The sequence below is a fragment of the Vipera berus genome, assembly GCF_964194415.1.
Source record: "Vipera berus genome assembly, chromosome: Z".
NCBI classification, from domain to species: domain Eukaryota; kingdom Metazoa; phylum Chordata; class Lepidosauria; order Squamata; family Viperidae; genus Vipera; species Vipera berus.
Window position 1 is genome coordinate 30,833,722 of NC_138205.1, and position 16,929 is coordinate 30,850,650.

The window sequence follows — 16,929 nt, forward strand, 5'->3', positions numbered from 1 at the left end:
CAGGGAGATAGGTAATGTCTAACAAAATTGCACCTATAAAGCACATGCCATTTATTTTCAAACATTCTAATTGACAAGGCAGATCTGCCTTCTTGCCCTGCATTTGCCAGTTCACCCTCAGCAACAATAAACTGAATTATGCTTATCTATATATTCTACTACTGGAAAGCATTTTATTCTCTCACTTGTGATATTGTAGTACTTGTATTGTTCATTTTAGGACTCCAAGATTAAACAGGGAAAATTGTTAGCTAACATTTCAGCTGATTGTAAGTAGAGAGTACTGATTCAACCAGTATGAAGTATGAGAAAAAGTAAGTTTGTTCTTGATGTTGATTTTCATTCTTGTGTTGTCTTATAATGAGAAATAAATGATGATGTTGTCTAACACTGATTTGTTATTTAATTACCAATTGTACATCTGTGATATACAATGGGTTTTTCAAAAACATATTGTGTTTTTCAACCATTTTTCCTCCCAACGTGACAGTAACCATTCTTGAAGAGAACTGATTATTCTGCCAAACTACTGTGCATTGTACAATGAATGAACTATTCAGAGTTACAACAGGTCTCCGAAAAGGTACTTAAGACCTGGTTCTGAGCTTCATGTGACTGCATTTTGGGCATTTATTTATTTTATTTATTTATTTGTTTGTTTGTTTTTATATACCGCCCTTCTCCCGAGGGACTCGGGGCGGTGTACAGAGCAAGGTAGGTATACAATTAAACAATAGTAAAAACAAATGAAACCCCAAGAGCTATCAGGCCAGGCCGGACTGCTGGAACAAGTAAGTTTTTAAGTCGCGCCGGAAGGTGCGAAGGTCGGGGGCCATCCGGATTTCGGTAGGCAAGCAGTTCCAGAGGGTTGGCGCACCCACTGAGAATGCCCTCCCCCTGGGGGCCACCAGCCAGCATTCTTTGACCGGTGGCACCCTGAGGAGGCCCTCTCTGTGGGAGCGCACAGGACGGAGGGGTGTTGACGTTGGCAAAAGGTGCTCCCGTAGGTAATCCGGACCCATGCCATGTAGGGCTTTGTATGTCATCATTAGCACCTTGAATTTCACTCGGAAGGCAACCGGAAGCCAGTGCAGCTCACGGAGGAGAGGTGTGATATGGGAGTATCGGGAGGCCCCCAAAAGTGTTCGTGCAGCTGCACTCTGCACCAGTTGAAGCTGTCCATTTGCAGTATCCCATTGTAGGAAGTCAGCACACACACACACACACACACACACACCCATAGAAGGAAATATTTTGGGGAATACTAAAAAAGGCAGAATATTTCCCCAAAGGATCTTAAAGGCAGAAAGCAGGCCCAGGTTTTCTTAATAGCCCCAAACAAAAACTGAACAGGCCAGCTCTGTAGAAATGCAGATTTGATCATCCCATTCAGAAAGACTGAGGCCCTATTCATGAGCAAATACTACCTGTGGAAACGGCAACCCCTCATCCAAAAATCCAACACAGGACATAGCCATTAGCCACAGCCCCAGAGAAGCAGGACATGATCTTTAGGATATAATATGATTAGCCCAGCACCATTACAATTCCAAAAGGGCACACTAAACCTCAGGTCAAAGTTCATGACACAGAAACAGGAAGAACCTCAAATACAAAGCCCAAAGGAGGTATAAAAGCCCACCACTCCCAGCTCCATTTTGTCAGCTTTCCCAGAACTGTATGATGTTGTAGTTCTGTTCTTCAATAAACTGAAGAAACGGTTGTTGATACTACTACTACAACTGCATTCCCCCTGACCTCCAAGCAATATAACAAAAAAGAGAGAGCAGTTTGGAATGAAAAAATAATAATTAAGTTTGGCACAGATCATGAAGTACTCTTTCATTTCATTTTATGTTAACAAAGGGTTTTTTTCTTTTCTTACACTTCTCCCCACGGGATTTTTTTTACCCAGTACTTGTCTTACAACCACAATTGTGACCAGCATTTCCATTGCTAAACAAAGAGGTTATTAAGTGAATTGTGCCCATTTTTACAACCTTTATTGCCACGGTTGTTAAAAGAATCACTGCAGTTGTTATGTGAATCTTCCAGTTTCCACCACTGATTTTGTTTCTCAGATACTGACTGGGAAGGTGGAGGAGGCAACCAGGTGATCCCTGCACACTGCAGCCACTGTAAATAGATGCCAGTTGCCAAGTGCCCGAATTTTGATCATCTGACCGTGAGGATGCTGTGGGGGTCATAAGTGCGAGGACTAGTTGAAAGTTACTTTTTTTCCAGTGCCATTTCAGCTTCAGACAGTCATTAAATAGCTGGTTGTAAATTGAGGTTTACCTGTATATGGAAGAAATCAAAACAAAAACCTGAGCAGTGGACTTGATTTAAACACAGATTGTAGGTCAGGACATTTGAAAGACATTTTTTTCCTCTCTGAGACACAGTTGTTTAAATTCATGTCAAGGTTCAGAAAAACTGTTTCAAGTTGCAGCCCTGTATATCATAACCCTTCCTTTCCTACGGTAGTCTAAGAGTTCCATATATGGGAAAATAAGATAATGAGCTTACCTTTTCGATTGGCAAACAGCCCTATTTTTAAAAATAATCTGTTTCTTCTAAGAACAAGGCTGGCAGCGTCATTACATGAAACTTGCTTGCTTTGCAGAGTAGGAAGGAAGCTCTACTTAAATGTAAAGAAACAACACAATGGCATAATTTGTTCCCTCTAAATACAGACAAATCCCAAGATGATCTCAAAAGAGTAGCATTAGCAAGCATTGTTTCAAATTCCATATATGGACTCAAAGAATGTGTGTATATATAACACTAACTTATAATGTGGTTTCTTCATTTTTGGCTCATTCTATATGAATGAAGTCTTCTAATTTGTAATGTATAATTTGTGACAGAAATATATAACCTGAGGCTGATGAAAACCTTAATGCAAATTATAATTTGTATCATGATACAAAAGGAGAAATGGTTGAATACACGGCTGCACTAATGTTGATCAGTTTTAGTCAGTGCTTTTTTTGTAAATGAAAAAGGTGCCGGAACTGACACATGTCATACAACCCACCTTGCCTACCCTACAAGGTTCCATCCCAAAAGATACCAGAACTCCATTCTGATGCAATATTGGAATTCAACATTCTGGAGGCACAAGCAATAGAACACAGTCAAACTAGAGTCTTGGACTTTAAAAGAGCATGGGAAGAATTCCATGGATGAGAATCCTAAAGGGGAAAACAACTCAAGAAGCTTGGGAAATTTTGAAAAGTGAGATAATAAAGGCCCAGTCTAGCACAATACCAACAAAGAAGAAAAATAACAGCTCTCAAAAGAAACCAGCATGGCTGCATAAAGAACTCTCTGATAAATTGAAAGATAAAAAGGACAAGTATAAGAATTGGAAAGAGGGGCACATAACTAAGGCAGAATATCAGCAAATAGCCCGTGACTGCAAAGATGAAGTGAGGAAAGCTAAGGCTCAAAATGAACTAAGGCTTGCAACCAAAGTCAAAAATAACAAAAAATGCTTCTTTCAACATATAAAAAACAAGAAAAAAATTAAGGAAATGATTGGTCCATTAGTGGGGGAAAGTGGCAAGAAGGTGACAAGCAATAGGGAGAAAGCAGAACTATTTAACTCGTTTTTTGCATCTGTCTTTACACAAAGGGAAAAAACAGTCCAACCTACCAAAACCAGTGCCATAAAAAACAGAATAGAAACACAAGTTAAGAGAGGCAAGAAAATGGTAAGTGAACACCTGTCCAGCCTAGACGAGTTCAAATCACCAGGACCAGATGGATTACACCCCAAAGTTCTCAAGGAACTGGCAGACGTGATCTCAGAACCACTGAGCTATATTTTTCAAAGATCCTGGAGCACTGGGGAACTACCAGAGGACTGGAAGAGAGCTGATGTAGTTCCCATCTTCAAAAAAGGAAAAAAAATAGATTTATTTTATTTTATTTTTTTTATTTTAATTCCATTTATATCCCGCCCTTCTCCGAAGACTCAGGGCGACTTACAAGCTTAGCAGTAGCCTTCATTCTATGTATATGCCTGCTTATTAGGGCTTTCACACACCCCCAAGTGGCATTATTACAAAGCCAGCTTAATTGCCCCCAACAATCTGGGTCCTCATTTTACCTACCTCGGAAGGATGGAAGGCTGAGTCAACCTTGAGCCTGGTGGGATGTGAACCTGCACTAATTGCAGGCAGCTGGTGTTACTTAACAAGGCATTAGCCCACTGCTCCACCAAGGCTCAGGAAACTACAGACCTATCAGCCTGACCTCAATACCTGGGAAGATTCTGGAAAAGAAAATCAAACAACAAATCAGCAAACACCTTGATGCAAACAAAGTCATCACTAAAAGTCAACATGGGTTTGTCAAAAACAGATCATGCCAGACAAATCTTATTACATTCTTTGACCAAGTGACAAAATTAGTGGACCAGAGGAATGCTGTAGATATAATTTACTTGGACTTCAGTAAGGCATTTGATAAAGTAGATCACAACCTACTACTTGATAAGATAGAAAAATGTGGGTTAGATAGCATCACCACCAGATGGATTTGTAGCTGGCTGACAGGCCGTACTCAGCGTGTGGTCCTCAATGGAACCGCATCTACATGGAAGGAAGTGTGTAGTGGGGTGCCCCAGGGCTCTGTTCTGGGCCCAGTGCTCTTCAATATCTTCATTAACGATTTGGATGAGGGGATAGATGGGGAACTCATCAAATTTGCAGACGATACCAAGCTGGCAGGAATAGCCAATACTCCAGAAGATAGGCTTAAGATACAGAAGGATCTGGACAGACTCGAACACTGGGCACTATCTAACAAAATGAAATTCAATGGTGAAAAAAGTAAGCTTCTACATTTAGGCAGGAAAAATCAAATGCACAGGTATAGTATAGGTGGTACCTTGCTCAATAGTAGTAACTGTGAGAGGGATCTCGGAGTCCTAGTAGACAATCACTTCAATATGAGCCAGCAGTGTGCTGCAGCTGCCAAAAAAGCCAACACAGTGCTAGGCTGCATTAACAGAGGGATAGAATCAAGATCAAGTGAAGTACTAATACCACTTTACAATGCTTTGGTAAGGCCACACCTGGAATACTGCATCCAGTTTTGGTCACCACGATGTAAAAAAGATGTCGAGACTCTAGAAAGGGTACAGAGAAGAGCAACAAAGATGATTAGGGGGCTGGAGGCTAAAACATATAGGGAATGGTTGCTGGAATTGGGTATGTGTAGTTTAACAAAGAGAAGAGTGAGGGGTGACATGATAGCAGTGTTCCAATATCTAAGGGGCTGCCACAAAGAAGAGGGAGTCAAGCTATTCTCCAAAGCACCTGAAAGCAGGACAAGAAGCAACGGATGGAAACTAGTCAAGGAGAGAAGCAACCTAGAACTAAGGAGAAACTTCCTGACAGTTAGAACAATTAACCAGTGGAACAACCTGCCTCCAGAGGTGGTGAATGCTCCAACACTGGAGGTTTTTAAGAAGAGACTGGACAGCCATTTGCCTGAAATGGTATAAGGTTTCCTGCCTGAGCAGGGGGTTGGACTAGATGACCTCCAAGGTCCCTTCCTTTATTATTATTATTATTATTATTATTATTATTATTATTATTATTATTATTATTATTATTATTATTATTATTATTATTATTATTATTATTATTCTCTTCTAGGCCCCAGAGGAGGATGGGAAGAAAAACACATGTTTCAAAGTTGATTTTGCTTGTTCCTTTTTGTGTACATTGGACTAATCACGTCTTACCATATATAAATATGTCAAAAAACCCCACAAAGAAACACATCTGCATGCTACTTAGCTAATTTTTAAGGACAGTTATTTCTTTGTGGAAATCTGCCAAACTTTAGGTATTCTGACTCCAACTGTTGTATAGTGATATATCCCCTTGCTGAGATCCCTGTGCCTGGCCTGTATAAGTAGATATAATCACCGCTGACAGTCTTTATCAGATAGCTGAACTCACAAAATACCTTTTCTCATCCACGAAGATTTTTATTGCGTGCAGAAGGTTTACAGCAGACAGGATGTGGCAGATGATGAAATGGATGGTATTTCAAGGTCAAAGTCAGTAATGGTCCTACCATGAGAGCAGACCACATGTAATGGTGTCCAGGAAGTGATACAATATTCAAGATTAACAAGGAGGAAATACATCACAAAATGGGAGGGATTGACTGAACAGATTAACATGAACAGAACATATTGTAGTTCCCATAATGACCACATGATGGCAGCACAATATGATAATCCCTAGAGGAAATTAACCATGTAAATCTAACTCACTATAACACAAAATTAACCAACTATGCACTGCATAATACTTTTATAGTTGATGTAACAGCACATTAGGCAATTTATAGTATATGAATGTATTGGGAAACCCAGAGGTTTGGTTCTATATTTCAGACTGATACATAATGAGAAAACCTTGGGAGTAACAAAGGAATAAGGGACGCGGTGGCTCAGTGGGTTAGGACGCTGAGCTTGTCGATCGGAAGGTCGGCAGTTTGGCGGGTCGAATCCCGAGTGCCGCGTAACAGAGTGAGCACCTGTTACTCGTCCCAGCTTCTGCCAACCTAGCAGTTCGAAAGCACGTAAAAATGCAAGTAGAAAAATAGGGACCACTACAGTGGGAAGGTAACAGCGTTCCGTGCGCCTTTGGCGTCTAGTCATGCTGGCCACATGACCACGGAGACGTCCTCGGACAAGCGCTGGCTCTTCGGCTTTGAAACGGAGATGAGCACCGGCCCCTAGAGTCGGAAACGACTAGCACGCATGTGCGGGGGAACCTTTACCTTTACCTTTAACAAAGGAATGCCTACATATTCATTCTCCATGTCAGGAGGGACATTCAAGTGGAGTATTGTCCCTACATATGGCACTTCCATACTCTCCTCTCAAATTACTTCCCTTTTGGCTTTATGAAAATCTTTCTATCTTAGGTCATAGCCAGTTGGCCATATGAAAGTTTTCTTCACCAGTTTTTTAGTGACAGAAAATCACACTGGCATAATATGTAGGCTTCCATGGCCAGTATCTGTATTTTAGGGTTCATGACTCTGCACCAATCAGAAATCAGCTCAGCTAAAGACCCAAGCAGGTCACCTAGCTATAAAGACAGGAGCTCAGTTGCCTCTGAAGATGCACAGTTGCCAGCAAAATGTCAGGACATCTGTAGCCCTAGACCACGGCCATTAAACCCTGAAGCACAACATTGTCCAACTTGCTGGCGTAACATTTTCCAATCCCTCCACTGGAATAATGTGGCTGGTGCTGTCCTTACTGTTGTAATGTGGGACAAAATAGTGAAACCTTTAGGTGGATTCCCCAAGTTTCATTTCCTTACCCACCCAGCATCACTGCTGGATGGTAAACAACCACCCATCGCTCCGGAGCCGCATGCGGCTCTTTCAGCCATCTCCTGCGGCTCCCAGTCCTCTGCCATGTGCAGTTCAAAAAAAAAGTGGGACTAAAAAAGTTAAACCAATCAATTCAAATATGCAGGGTAAGTGCATATCTCGCCTTGGCTCCACTCTTCAGTCAAACCCTGTTCTGCGCATGCGCGCATGTACGCGCATGTGAACACATTTTTTGCGGCTTCCAGTTTTTCCTTTTGTGAGGGAACCGGTTCCGAGTGGCTCTTTCACTGTTTCAGGTTGCTGACCCCTGCCCTAGACCATGGCCATTAAACCCTGAAGCACAACATTGCCCAACTTGCTGGCATAACATTTTCCAATCCCTCCACTGGAATAATGTGGCTGGTGCTGTCCTTACGGTTGTAATGTGCGACAAAATAGTGAAACCTTTAGGTGGATTCCCCAAGTTTCATTTCCTTACCCACCCAGCATCACTGCTGGATGGTAAACAACCACCCATCGCTCTCTGAGATTCCTTCCTTCCTTCCTTCCTTCCTTCCTTCCTTCCTTCCTTCCTTCCTTCCTTCCTTCCTTCCTTCCTCCCTCCCTCCCTCCCTCCCTCCCCAGACTCTAGCTATAGCTCTTATTGGGACTCCTGGCATGGGATGCCATGTCTAGGGTACACAAATCTAAACAAATAGTTCACATTGCAACAACAAAATATAGAAAACTCTAGATTTAGCCTGGCACCTGGATGTTTGCAGGCCCCCCTGTGTATTTTGGTAAGTTGAATGCATGGGACAAAGAGCAAAGGGGACTCCAGCAGGGCCCTCATATATTGACAGCTTTCACTGTATTTACATCTTATCATGAAAACATGATTGAGAACCAATGCTGAAGCTATATACATGTCTGCACGTACAAATGTACATATTATATTCCTGTGAATTTCTTTCTTTCTAGAGGCAAAACTCCAAGACCTACGTACCTACCTATCTATATCTATAGAGATAGAGATAGATATAGAGATATATAAATAGAGATATATAGATATATATATAGACATATCAATATATAGATATAGATAGATATAGATAGATAGATATAGATATATGCATCTTCTGAATATGCCGGTTATATATATCTATACATACATTTATACATACTCATATACATATACATACATACATATATCACACAAGCATCTTCTGAATATGCAGGCTGAGCAGCAAAAGTTAGACCAAAACTGGCAATAAACTAGGAGGCACAGGGCTTTATTGATCTAGGCTTTAAGAAATGTAAAGTATTTTGCTTAGAACATATAAGAGTTAGAACAAAGGATAGAAACTGTTCTTCCAACCAAATATTTGCCTAAGCAAACAAACCATTTTATAGAAAATATTTGCAACGACCAAATTGTTACTGTCTCAGATACCAGTGTATAGTAGAAACTGTAAACAAAAAGTGTGCAAACCATAAGGATTCAAAGATTTATCCCTTAGTGTGTTTCAGCAGGCCTTTTATGGGATTTTTTTCTGTTCAAATTATGTCTTTTATTGCTCTACCAGAACATTTATCATATTTCTTTATCTGTTATATTGCTTTGAACACTTTAATATTGCATACCTATTGTGAGAGTATTCAATGGGCTGAGAAATATGATAAGTAAATAAATATTGTTTGAATAAGTTACAATTAGTTGGATCATTTTACATGCTAAGCCTGGAATAAATCTGATCAGTGTGTTGTGCGAACACAACCTGAGACTCACACCTGCTATCTTGACCCCAGAAATGTCCAATCTCCTTTTTACCATTCTTGATGCCACTCAGTCCAATCTTCCTGGTTTGAAAAAAGGTCCAATGGAAAACACCCAATCTTTTCTGCCTTTTTACCGCTGCTGGCGAAAAGGTTGCTGAATGTCTTCCCTGTGGCTCACTAGTTATAGACAGGTTAGTCCTTGTCCATCTGAGGAGCCATTTGAAAAGTGCCTCCTGAGTAAACTCCTTTATCCAATATCACAGAAAAAGCATGCACATTTCCCTTCTGAACTAAAATAATACATACGCATTCATTTGATTTCATATTTTACATTTTTGTTTTATGTATTGCCTTGATCATATCTAGAATTATTTTATTCTTGGGTTTGATTTCTTAAAGTGTTTGTCTTCATTTTTTTAATCTCTCTTTTTATTTGTGCTACCTCAGAATTAACACTGAAAACAATAATAATGATAATTATTATAACCTATCTCGAGTATACTTTAATAGCACTCTGATTTCTTTCATTTGCATGTACTTGGACCTTATAGTATTCACCTAGAGCAGTGATGGCGAACCTTTTAGAGACCGAGTGCCCAAACTGCAACCCAAAACCCACTTATGTATCATCGGGTGCCAGGTGGCGGTGGCCCATTGGGTGGGCATGGCTGCGGTGGTAAAAGCAGACTGGGTGTGACTAAAAAGTTCAATCAATCAATTCCAACTTTGCGAGATTTTTTTTCCCTGCGAGAAGTTAAAATTGATTGATTGATTTAAACTTTTTTTGCACATGGCGGTGGAGGCCTAAAGCGAAAAGATTTTATAAAACCCAGTTGAAGGCCCAGGACTGGGGCGATGGTACGCGTGCCCACAGAGAGGGCTCTGCATGCCACCTGTGGCATGTGTGCCATAGGTTTGCCACCGCGGACCTAGAGTTTCATTCTCACTAAGCTATTCTACTGAATTTCAGTGGGATTTTCTTTCCAGGGAAATGTGCCCATCGCTGAAATGAGCCGTTGCAGAAAGATTTGCTTGAGCTCTCTCTCTCCCCTTCAGCTCCTTCAGTTCCCCTCTCTCAGGGGGCCCATGGCCCTGGCTTAGAATCAGGCTGTTGGTCCTAATTGCAACCCCCTATTCCCAAGCATTTAATACCCCAGTCCAGGTTGCAAACGTTCCTGTACCAAATTAGGAGTCAGACCTACAACTTGCATGGCATGCCTTTCTATGGTTCAGGAAAAATAAAATTCACAGATACTTTCAATAACACTACATAAGAAACACACTTCTGTGAGAATGGGAAAAAATAAAAGTGAAAATCTATATGAAAATACCTGGATGGCTTTCAACAATGGAAGCGTTTGTTCACCCAAACTTCATAAACTATGACAAAATTGTGACTTATAAAGACATTTTGAATAAAGAAGGAAAATTAAAACATTGACAAGAATTAGAAGAACAGGGTATTGATTTATTGTGGTGGCCATATCTGCAAATTCAAACAAAATATGAAAAAGATGTTAAAATATCTGGGCTCTATAAAGAACAGAGAGAATTTGATAAGATATTACTGACATCAGATGAAAAATTGATTAAGAAACTTTATAAATATATGCTAAGCTTAAAGACGGAAGATGAACAAGTTAAAGAAACAATGATAACATGAGCAAAGAACTTTGGACATAACATAGAACTAGAAAAATGGCAAAGCCTTTGGGAAAGAAATTTGAAAATAACAAAAGCGGTAGCATACAAAGAAAATTTACATAAAATGTTTTATAAATGGCAGTTAACACCTGTTAGCAAAAATGTTTAAAGATGTATCAAATAATTGTTGGAAATGTAAACAAAAAACAGACAATTATTACCATTTTTGGTGGACATGCTTTAAAGCTAAAAGATTTTGATTAAGAATACATAGTTAGAGGAAATGACGAAAAAACATATAGAATTTAAGCCAGAATTATTTTTGTTAGGCATAATTGTAGGTAATTATGAGAAAGTGTGTATATTTAATTTTACATATATTAACTGCAGCAAGAATTGTATTTGATCAATATAAGAAACATGAAGACCTACCAGTGGAAGAAGTGTTAATTAAAAAAAACCTTGGAGTGTGCAGAAATGGATAGATTGACATTGAAAATGAAAGAGAAAGAAGATTCAGATTATTTTAGATCATGGGATACTTTTTATAATTGGCTAGAAAAAACTAAGTAAAGGAACTTAATATGTATCAAGTTCCCCCCCCCATTTCTATCCTCTGAAGTAGACTGTCACCCTCACTGTTGGCTTGAAGAAAATATATCTTTAGGAACTAGGGCCTCTTGGTCTGGGTTCTGCAGGTTACACTAGTCCTAATTCAACCTGATTCATCTTTCTTTTTAGCTCTTGATTCGAACTGAACTTTCAAAGATGGCCTTTGAATATTACATTCTTCTTGTCCCTTGGAATCAAGCTGTAAGTTCATATTGATACATGATATCTCGGGAATAAATAAAATGCTCTTCCCTCCCCCGTGATCCTGGAAAAATCTAGCTAAATGGTCGCTGAGAATCAACGCCAACTTAATGGCACATTATCAATTAATTAATCCATTCCCAAACTGCTATTTGTAAACCTGAGATGCAATCATTTTAAGCAGCTTAACGAGGGGGAAATAGAGCAAACAGATTCCTCCCTTTCTCAATAGATTTTGTCTCCAAACAAATTTTATAATCTTGTTAACTGTAGTCAGAATGTGAATAACATGTAGCCTAATTTGAATAGTACAATCTTGGTCTCATCCATTTGATAAAACAAATGCTGGCAACAGTAAAGAAAAACCCGCTGGTTTACACACCACCTTCTTTGCTAAAATTGTCAGCATCTTTCTTTTTTAAATAAAATGTAATTAATGTTGCAACATCTTCAGACTAATTGTAGGTTTGTTTAAAGTACTTATTTAAGGAAATTGCCAGATTTGAACTACAGATACCTTTAATTATTGTGAAAGGCTCTGTTACTGAGCCAAAGCCTTTCCCCAAATTTTTTCTTTCATAAAGGATCTTTAATGTCTCTGTTTGTAATTCTAGCACCGTATGCTGTAAAAAAAATCATAAGAAAAAGTGTTCCTGAACAGATATATTGATTGGATGTAAAATTAGCAAGATCTGACAAACAGGAATTGCTGACAGTATTATAAACAGTGCACAACTGAAAGTTAAAGTAAAGAAATGAAAAAGTCAAGTAGAGCAAGCCAATTTTTCAAATTCAACTAAATTCTGGCCTTCCTTTTCCTTTCCTTTTTTCTGAATCTCAGAGAGAAATTGAAAAATCTACATCTCAAAATTATTACTTTATTATTGGGGACAAATGCCTGGTTCGTGCAACTCCTCAAACCATAATACAATTTGTTTGGATTTGGCTTAACCATTGTAGTTTGGAGATCATGGTTTATGACTAATATTTGTACTTTCTGACCTGGCTTTCTGGCAGCTGTTTGTGTTTTATATAGGATGTGGCCACACGCACGTCTTTTCCTTGTCCTGGGCTACCAATATGTGGACAGGAAGATGTGCAAGCTTTTGTTATGAAGATCTGACTTGCTCCTTGCTCAATAATGGGTTCACATATCATGCCACACCTAAACATAGTTTGGGGACTTTTTTCTGGTTCAGTATTGGAAGAGTGTGGGGCTTCACAAGGACCTTGTGTGACTTCAAACACTTGTAATTTATTTGGTATACCATGAATATGCAACCACACTGTATGTTGGATTCACCAGATACACAGAACCAATTATAATTCAGACAGACTTTTTTAGCCTATCAGATTGTGAAAACCCATATGATTAGTTGATGGTTCATTGAGCCATGGGCACATGGAAAACTGCCTTAATTAAAGTACTGTTGAGATGACTATGAATTATGTGATGCCTCTGAATTCTTAACATGGTGTGTGTGAAATGAGCAGTCCCAGCCATTAACAGTTAGATGAGCATAAGACAGTTTTGTAATTCAGAACAAAAACAACATTATGTAGTTTTATTGAATTAAAGGCTCCATTGTATTGTTTTCCTAACTGTCCTGAGGAGAAACATTTTGCTTAATATGAATTCATTTCTACAGAGATAATATTTCTAGATAGAGCACCATAATCAGATGCATGTGCCTGTGCACACATTACGAATCTTATTTTGTGTCTGGTTCATTTAAACACAATTTAATTGGTTTCATGCCAATCAGTTTTTTTTTAGTGGGACCACATAATTTATTACTTTTGAAAGCAGCAGACACTCCTGGCTTTCTGTCTGTTTAAGAAATATATGTGTCTGTGTCCATGCACTTGCCACAGGCATAGGCACACTGATTTCACTGTGGTACAAATCTTGTGGAAACCATGCTCAGGAAGTCCCAGAGGAATCCACTCTGAGTGGTCGCAGGCAAGCAGAACTCTTATTTTTGCTTATTTGTCCAAAGCTGCCATAATCCTCTTCCCAGCTGGGCCAAACTGTCCAAGGGAGAAAATGCTAAAGACATCAGGAAGGTAAATATCCCATTTGCAACTCCATTAAGGAAGGTGCTAAAACCATCACTGGGAGGAGATGAGCTGTGTGGAGAGAGGGGTTTAGAAATGGATAAACATTCACACATTTATACAAAAACACACACTCCTCAGCAATGGAACTTGCATTTCCACGGAACAGCCCATGAAATCCTGTTTCATAAAAATCCAATAATCTTTAAGGGCTTTTGTTTATTGTGCTCACCATCAATAATAATATATCTAGAAATGGTGTCTGACACGTTGCCAATAGCAGAGCGGAGATGATGACTGATGGATCTCAGCTAAGGACATAACCTGATAATTTAAACTGGCACAGAAGAGGCAAGGAAAGGAGTAAGCCTGATTAGGGATAACAATAACTTGTCTGTGTAACTTGACAGCTCCCATAATTTGGGAATACTGCAAGAACTGCCCTCCATTATAGCCAACAAGGAATTTTTCATATATGAAGATAGTTCTATATTCATGAGCATATATGTGGCAAATTTCCAACATTTTTGTACAGTCCCAAAACTTTTCGCATTGCAGTTTCCACACTGTGAACCCTATAAGCTGAAGAATGCTGTATGCATTGTCAACTCATGTAAGGCAGAAGCCACATACTGTACCTGGGCTTATAGCTGCCTCATGTGAGTTTAATGTAGTAGTCTGAAAGTCAATTATTTCTTTCTCTTAAAGAGGATTATTTGATTTTTTTTAATGGTGTTCTGCTTTTCCTCCAGGAATTCAAAGCAACATGCATAACAATCGCTCTTCCAATTTTTCATAATAAGCCTCAGGATAAGCTAGGCTGGAAGAGAATGACTGGTTCAAAGTCAGCCAGGAATGTTTGTGGCTAATGGTACATCTGAAACTGGGTCTTCTCATTCCAACTTCTTAAGTTCTATACTGTATATCTAGGGATTTGAGTCATACTTGGCATTAGATCCAAGGATAAGTTCTATACATAAGAAGCCATATCTTGAGAGAAAGACAACAAGCATACATTCCATGTTAGTTCCTAGCAATTCTTCCAACTAGTAATGAATAGAATTTTGCAGAAATTCATGGAAAACTATTGCCAGTCATGTCATTAGGCCAAGAAGACCCTCAAATTATGCATCTCCTCTGAGAAGTGTAGCCTTATACAGACTGAAAATTGGAAATCTATGGATATGTCAGATTTTAATAACCACAGCTGCAGCTATTTGATCTTTCTAGGGTTCAGTTGAAGACTATTCTCCCCCAGCCAAACTGCCAGAGCCCTAGACATTGGGAAACAACTTGAGCAGCTCACTTAGTTGGCCCAGATGTACAGTTGACAGATGTACTGTAGTGTATTATTCTACTGTACTGTATTTGAAACTCAGAATTTACCAATTGCAAATTATATATACAGCATTCTCACTCCTGATTTAAAATAAGATTAAAGTGCCCCTGAGAATATACTGACTCAAGGAATTTGTTTTCTCTGTCCAGACTAAACCAACAGTTTACAGACTCTAGAAAATTGGATATCCATTTAGAGAGGTTTGACCTGAACTTCGGACTTCATAATCAATAGTCAGAAACAGTGCCTTTTTGTAAAAGAAAAAGGTGCTGGAACTCACACATGTCATAGAACCCGCCTTGCCTACCCTACAGGGTTCCATTCAAAAAAGGTGCCGGAACTCTGTTCTGAGCGTTCTATGACAAAAAAAGTCCTGGTCAGAAAACACACAATATATCACTAACTTCTTTCTTCTTCAAATCCATGATCAGGCATCACCTGTACCAGGACCAGCCAAGTATGATTTGAACTATGGGCATCTTTTAAAATCCTCTGAACCTTAATTAAAGAAGTTGTTACAAAATGCAAGTGATGGGAATTTGGAGTGCAAGAACAGCAGTGGAAAAGTTTACCCTGAAGGCATGGAGTTTGCATGTCTAACCACAATGTTGTTTGCATTTTCATTAAAAGGGTTTAGGTGTACCAGCATAGTTTGGAAAGAAGGAAGAATAATCTGTGTGCATAATATAAATTAACAAATAAAAATGGCATTATAAGACAGATGCCAATATTTCAGCTGTAAATTATAAGTCTGTTGCTTCTCTCTCCCACCCACCCCCAAACTATTCTTGATTTAGGATGTTGACTCTCTTTTCCCACATTTAATGATGCTGGCAGAACAATTTCCAAAGTGGAGATAGAAAGTATTGCCTTTCTGCAGAGGGAGCCAGATTTCTGGGGTTTCATTTGCTCCTGGAGTGACACCCTTAAGTCATTATGCTAAGCTTCTCACACCTGATTACCTCCTCCTCCTCCCATCCCCCACCCCATGAGATTGGCAAGCAGCTTTAACAGCAGGGGTTGAGATAGGATAGACTATATAAACTTTCCCAGGCATGCTAGAGAGCATCTACATCCTTGCTAACTGCTTTAACCAAGACTGCTGTAATGATGGAGAACCAGCTTTGCTTGCTTGCTTTTCTCTGCTTCTTGCCCACAGGACACAGCTACATATGGGCCTGGATTTATTCTTTACCTGGCCACAGTGCCAATGAAATAGCATCTCTTAAGGACCCTGAGCCTTCATCCAGCCTAGAGCTAATGGTAAGTAGAAGCCTGCATCTCATCCTGCTCACTGATCAGAACAATATCAGTGCCCTGAAAAGCATTGCGTTGTGTCTTCCATCAGCTTAACCACCAGGGCTATTGGTAATGCTAGTGAGGGAATAGTATGGATTGTAATGCAATCCTCTGTTTGTCAATCACAGCAATTTTCAGATGTGTGGACTTTAACTCCCAGAGTTTCTCAGCTAGCGTAAGACTTAGAACCATGGCACTAAGAAGATATCAAGCTAGGAAGGAGTTCTGCTCAAGTTCCTGTTTTGGTGCAACTTTGTCTAATGTTTATTTCTGTAGTTCTCAAAAACTTCCACATGTTTTATAACTCTGTAGTCCCAACAGGGTTACAATCCAACTGTTTTGTCCCCTCAGGAACCAACCTTTGTTTTTATAGGAAATACCACTTGATTCATGTACTTGCTAAACTTAAGCATAGTTGGTTGTGGCTTACTGTATTGCAGGTTCTCAGGTATTATGACTTGTAAAACATGATTTGTGGTTATTGTGCCGGAATCCAGGCAATTACTGCTTTTAAGCAACAAATTATGTTAAATTTGGTCTGGTTTTTTAATAATTTGTGATTCCTAGTGTTCGGGTATACTATACTTCAAATCCCATGAATCTCAGCATGCATTGCCTAATTGGAGAGCTACATATGAAGG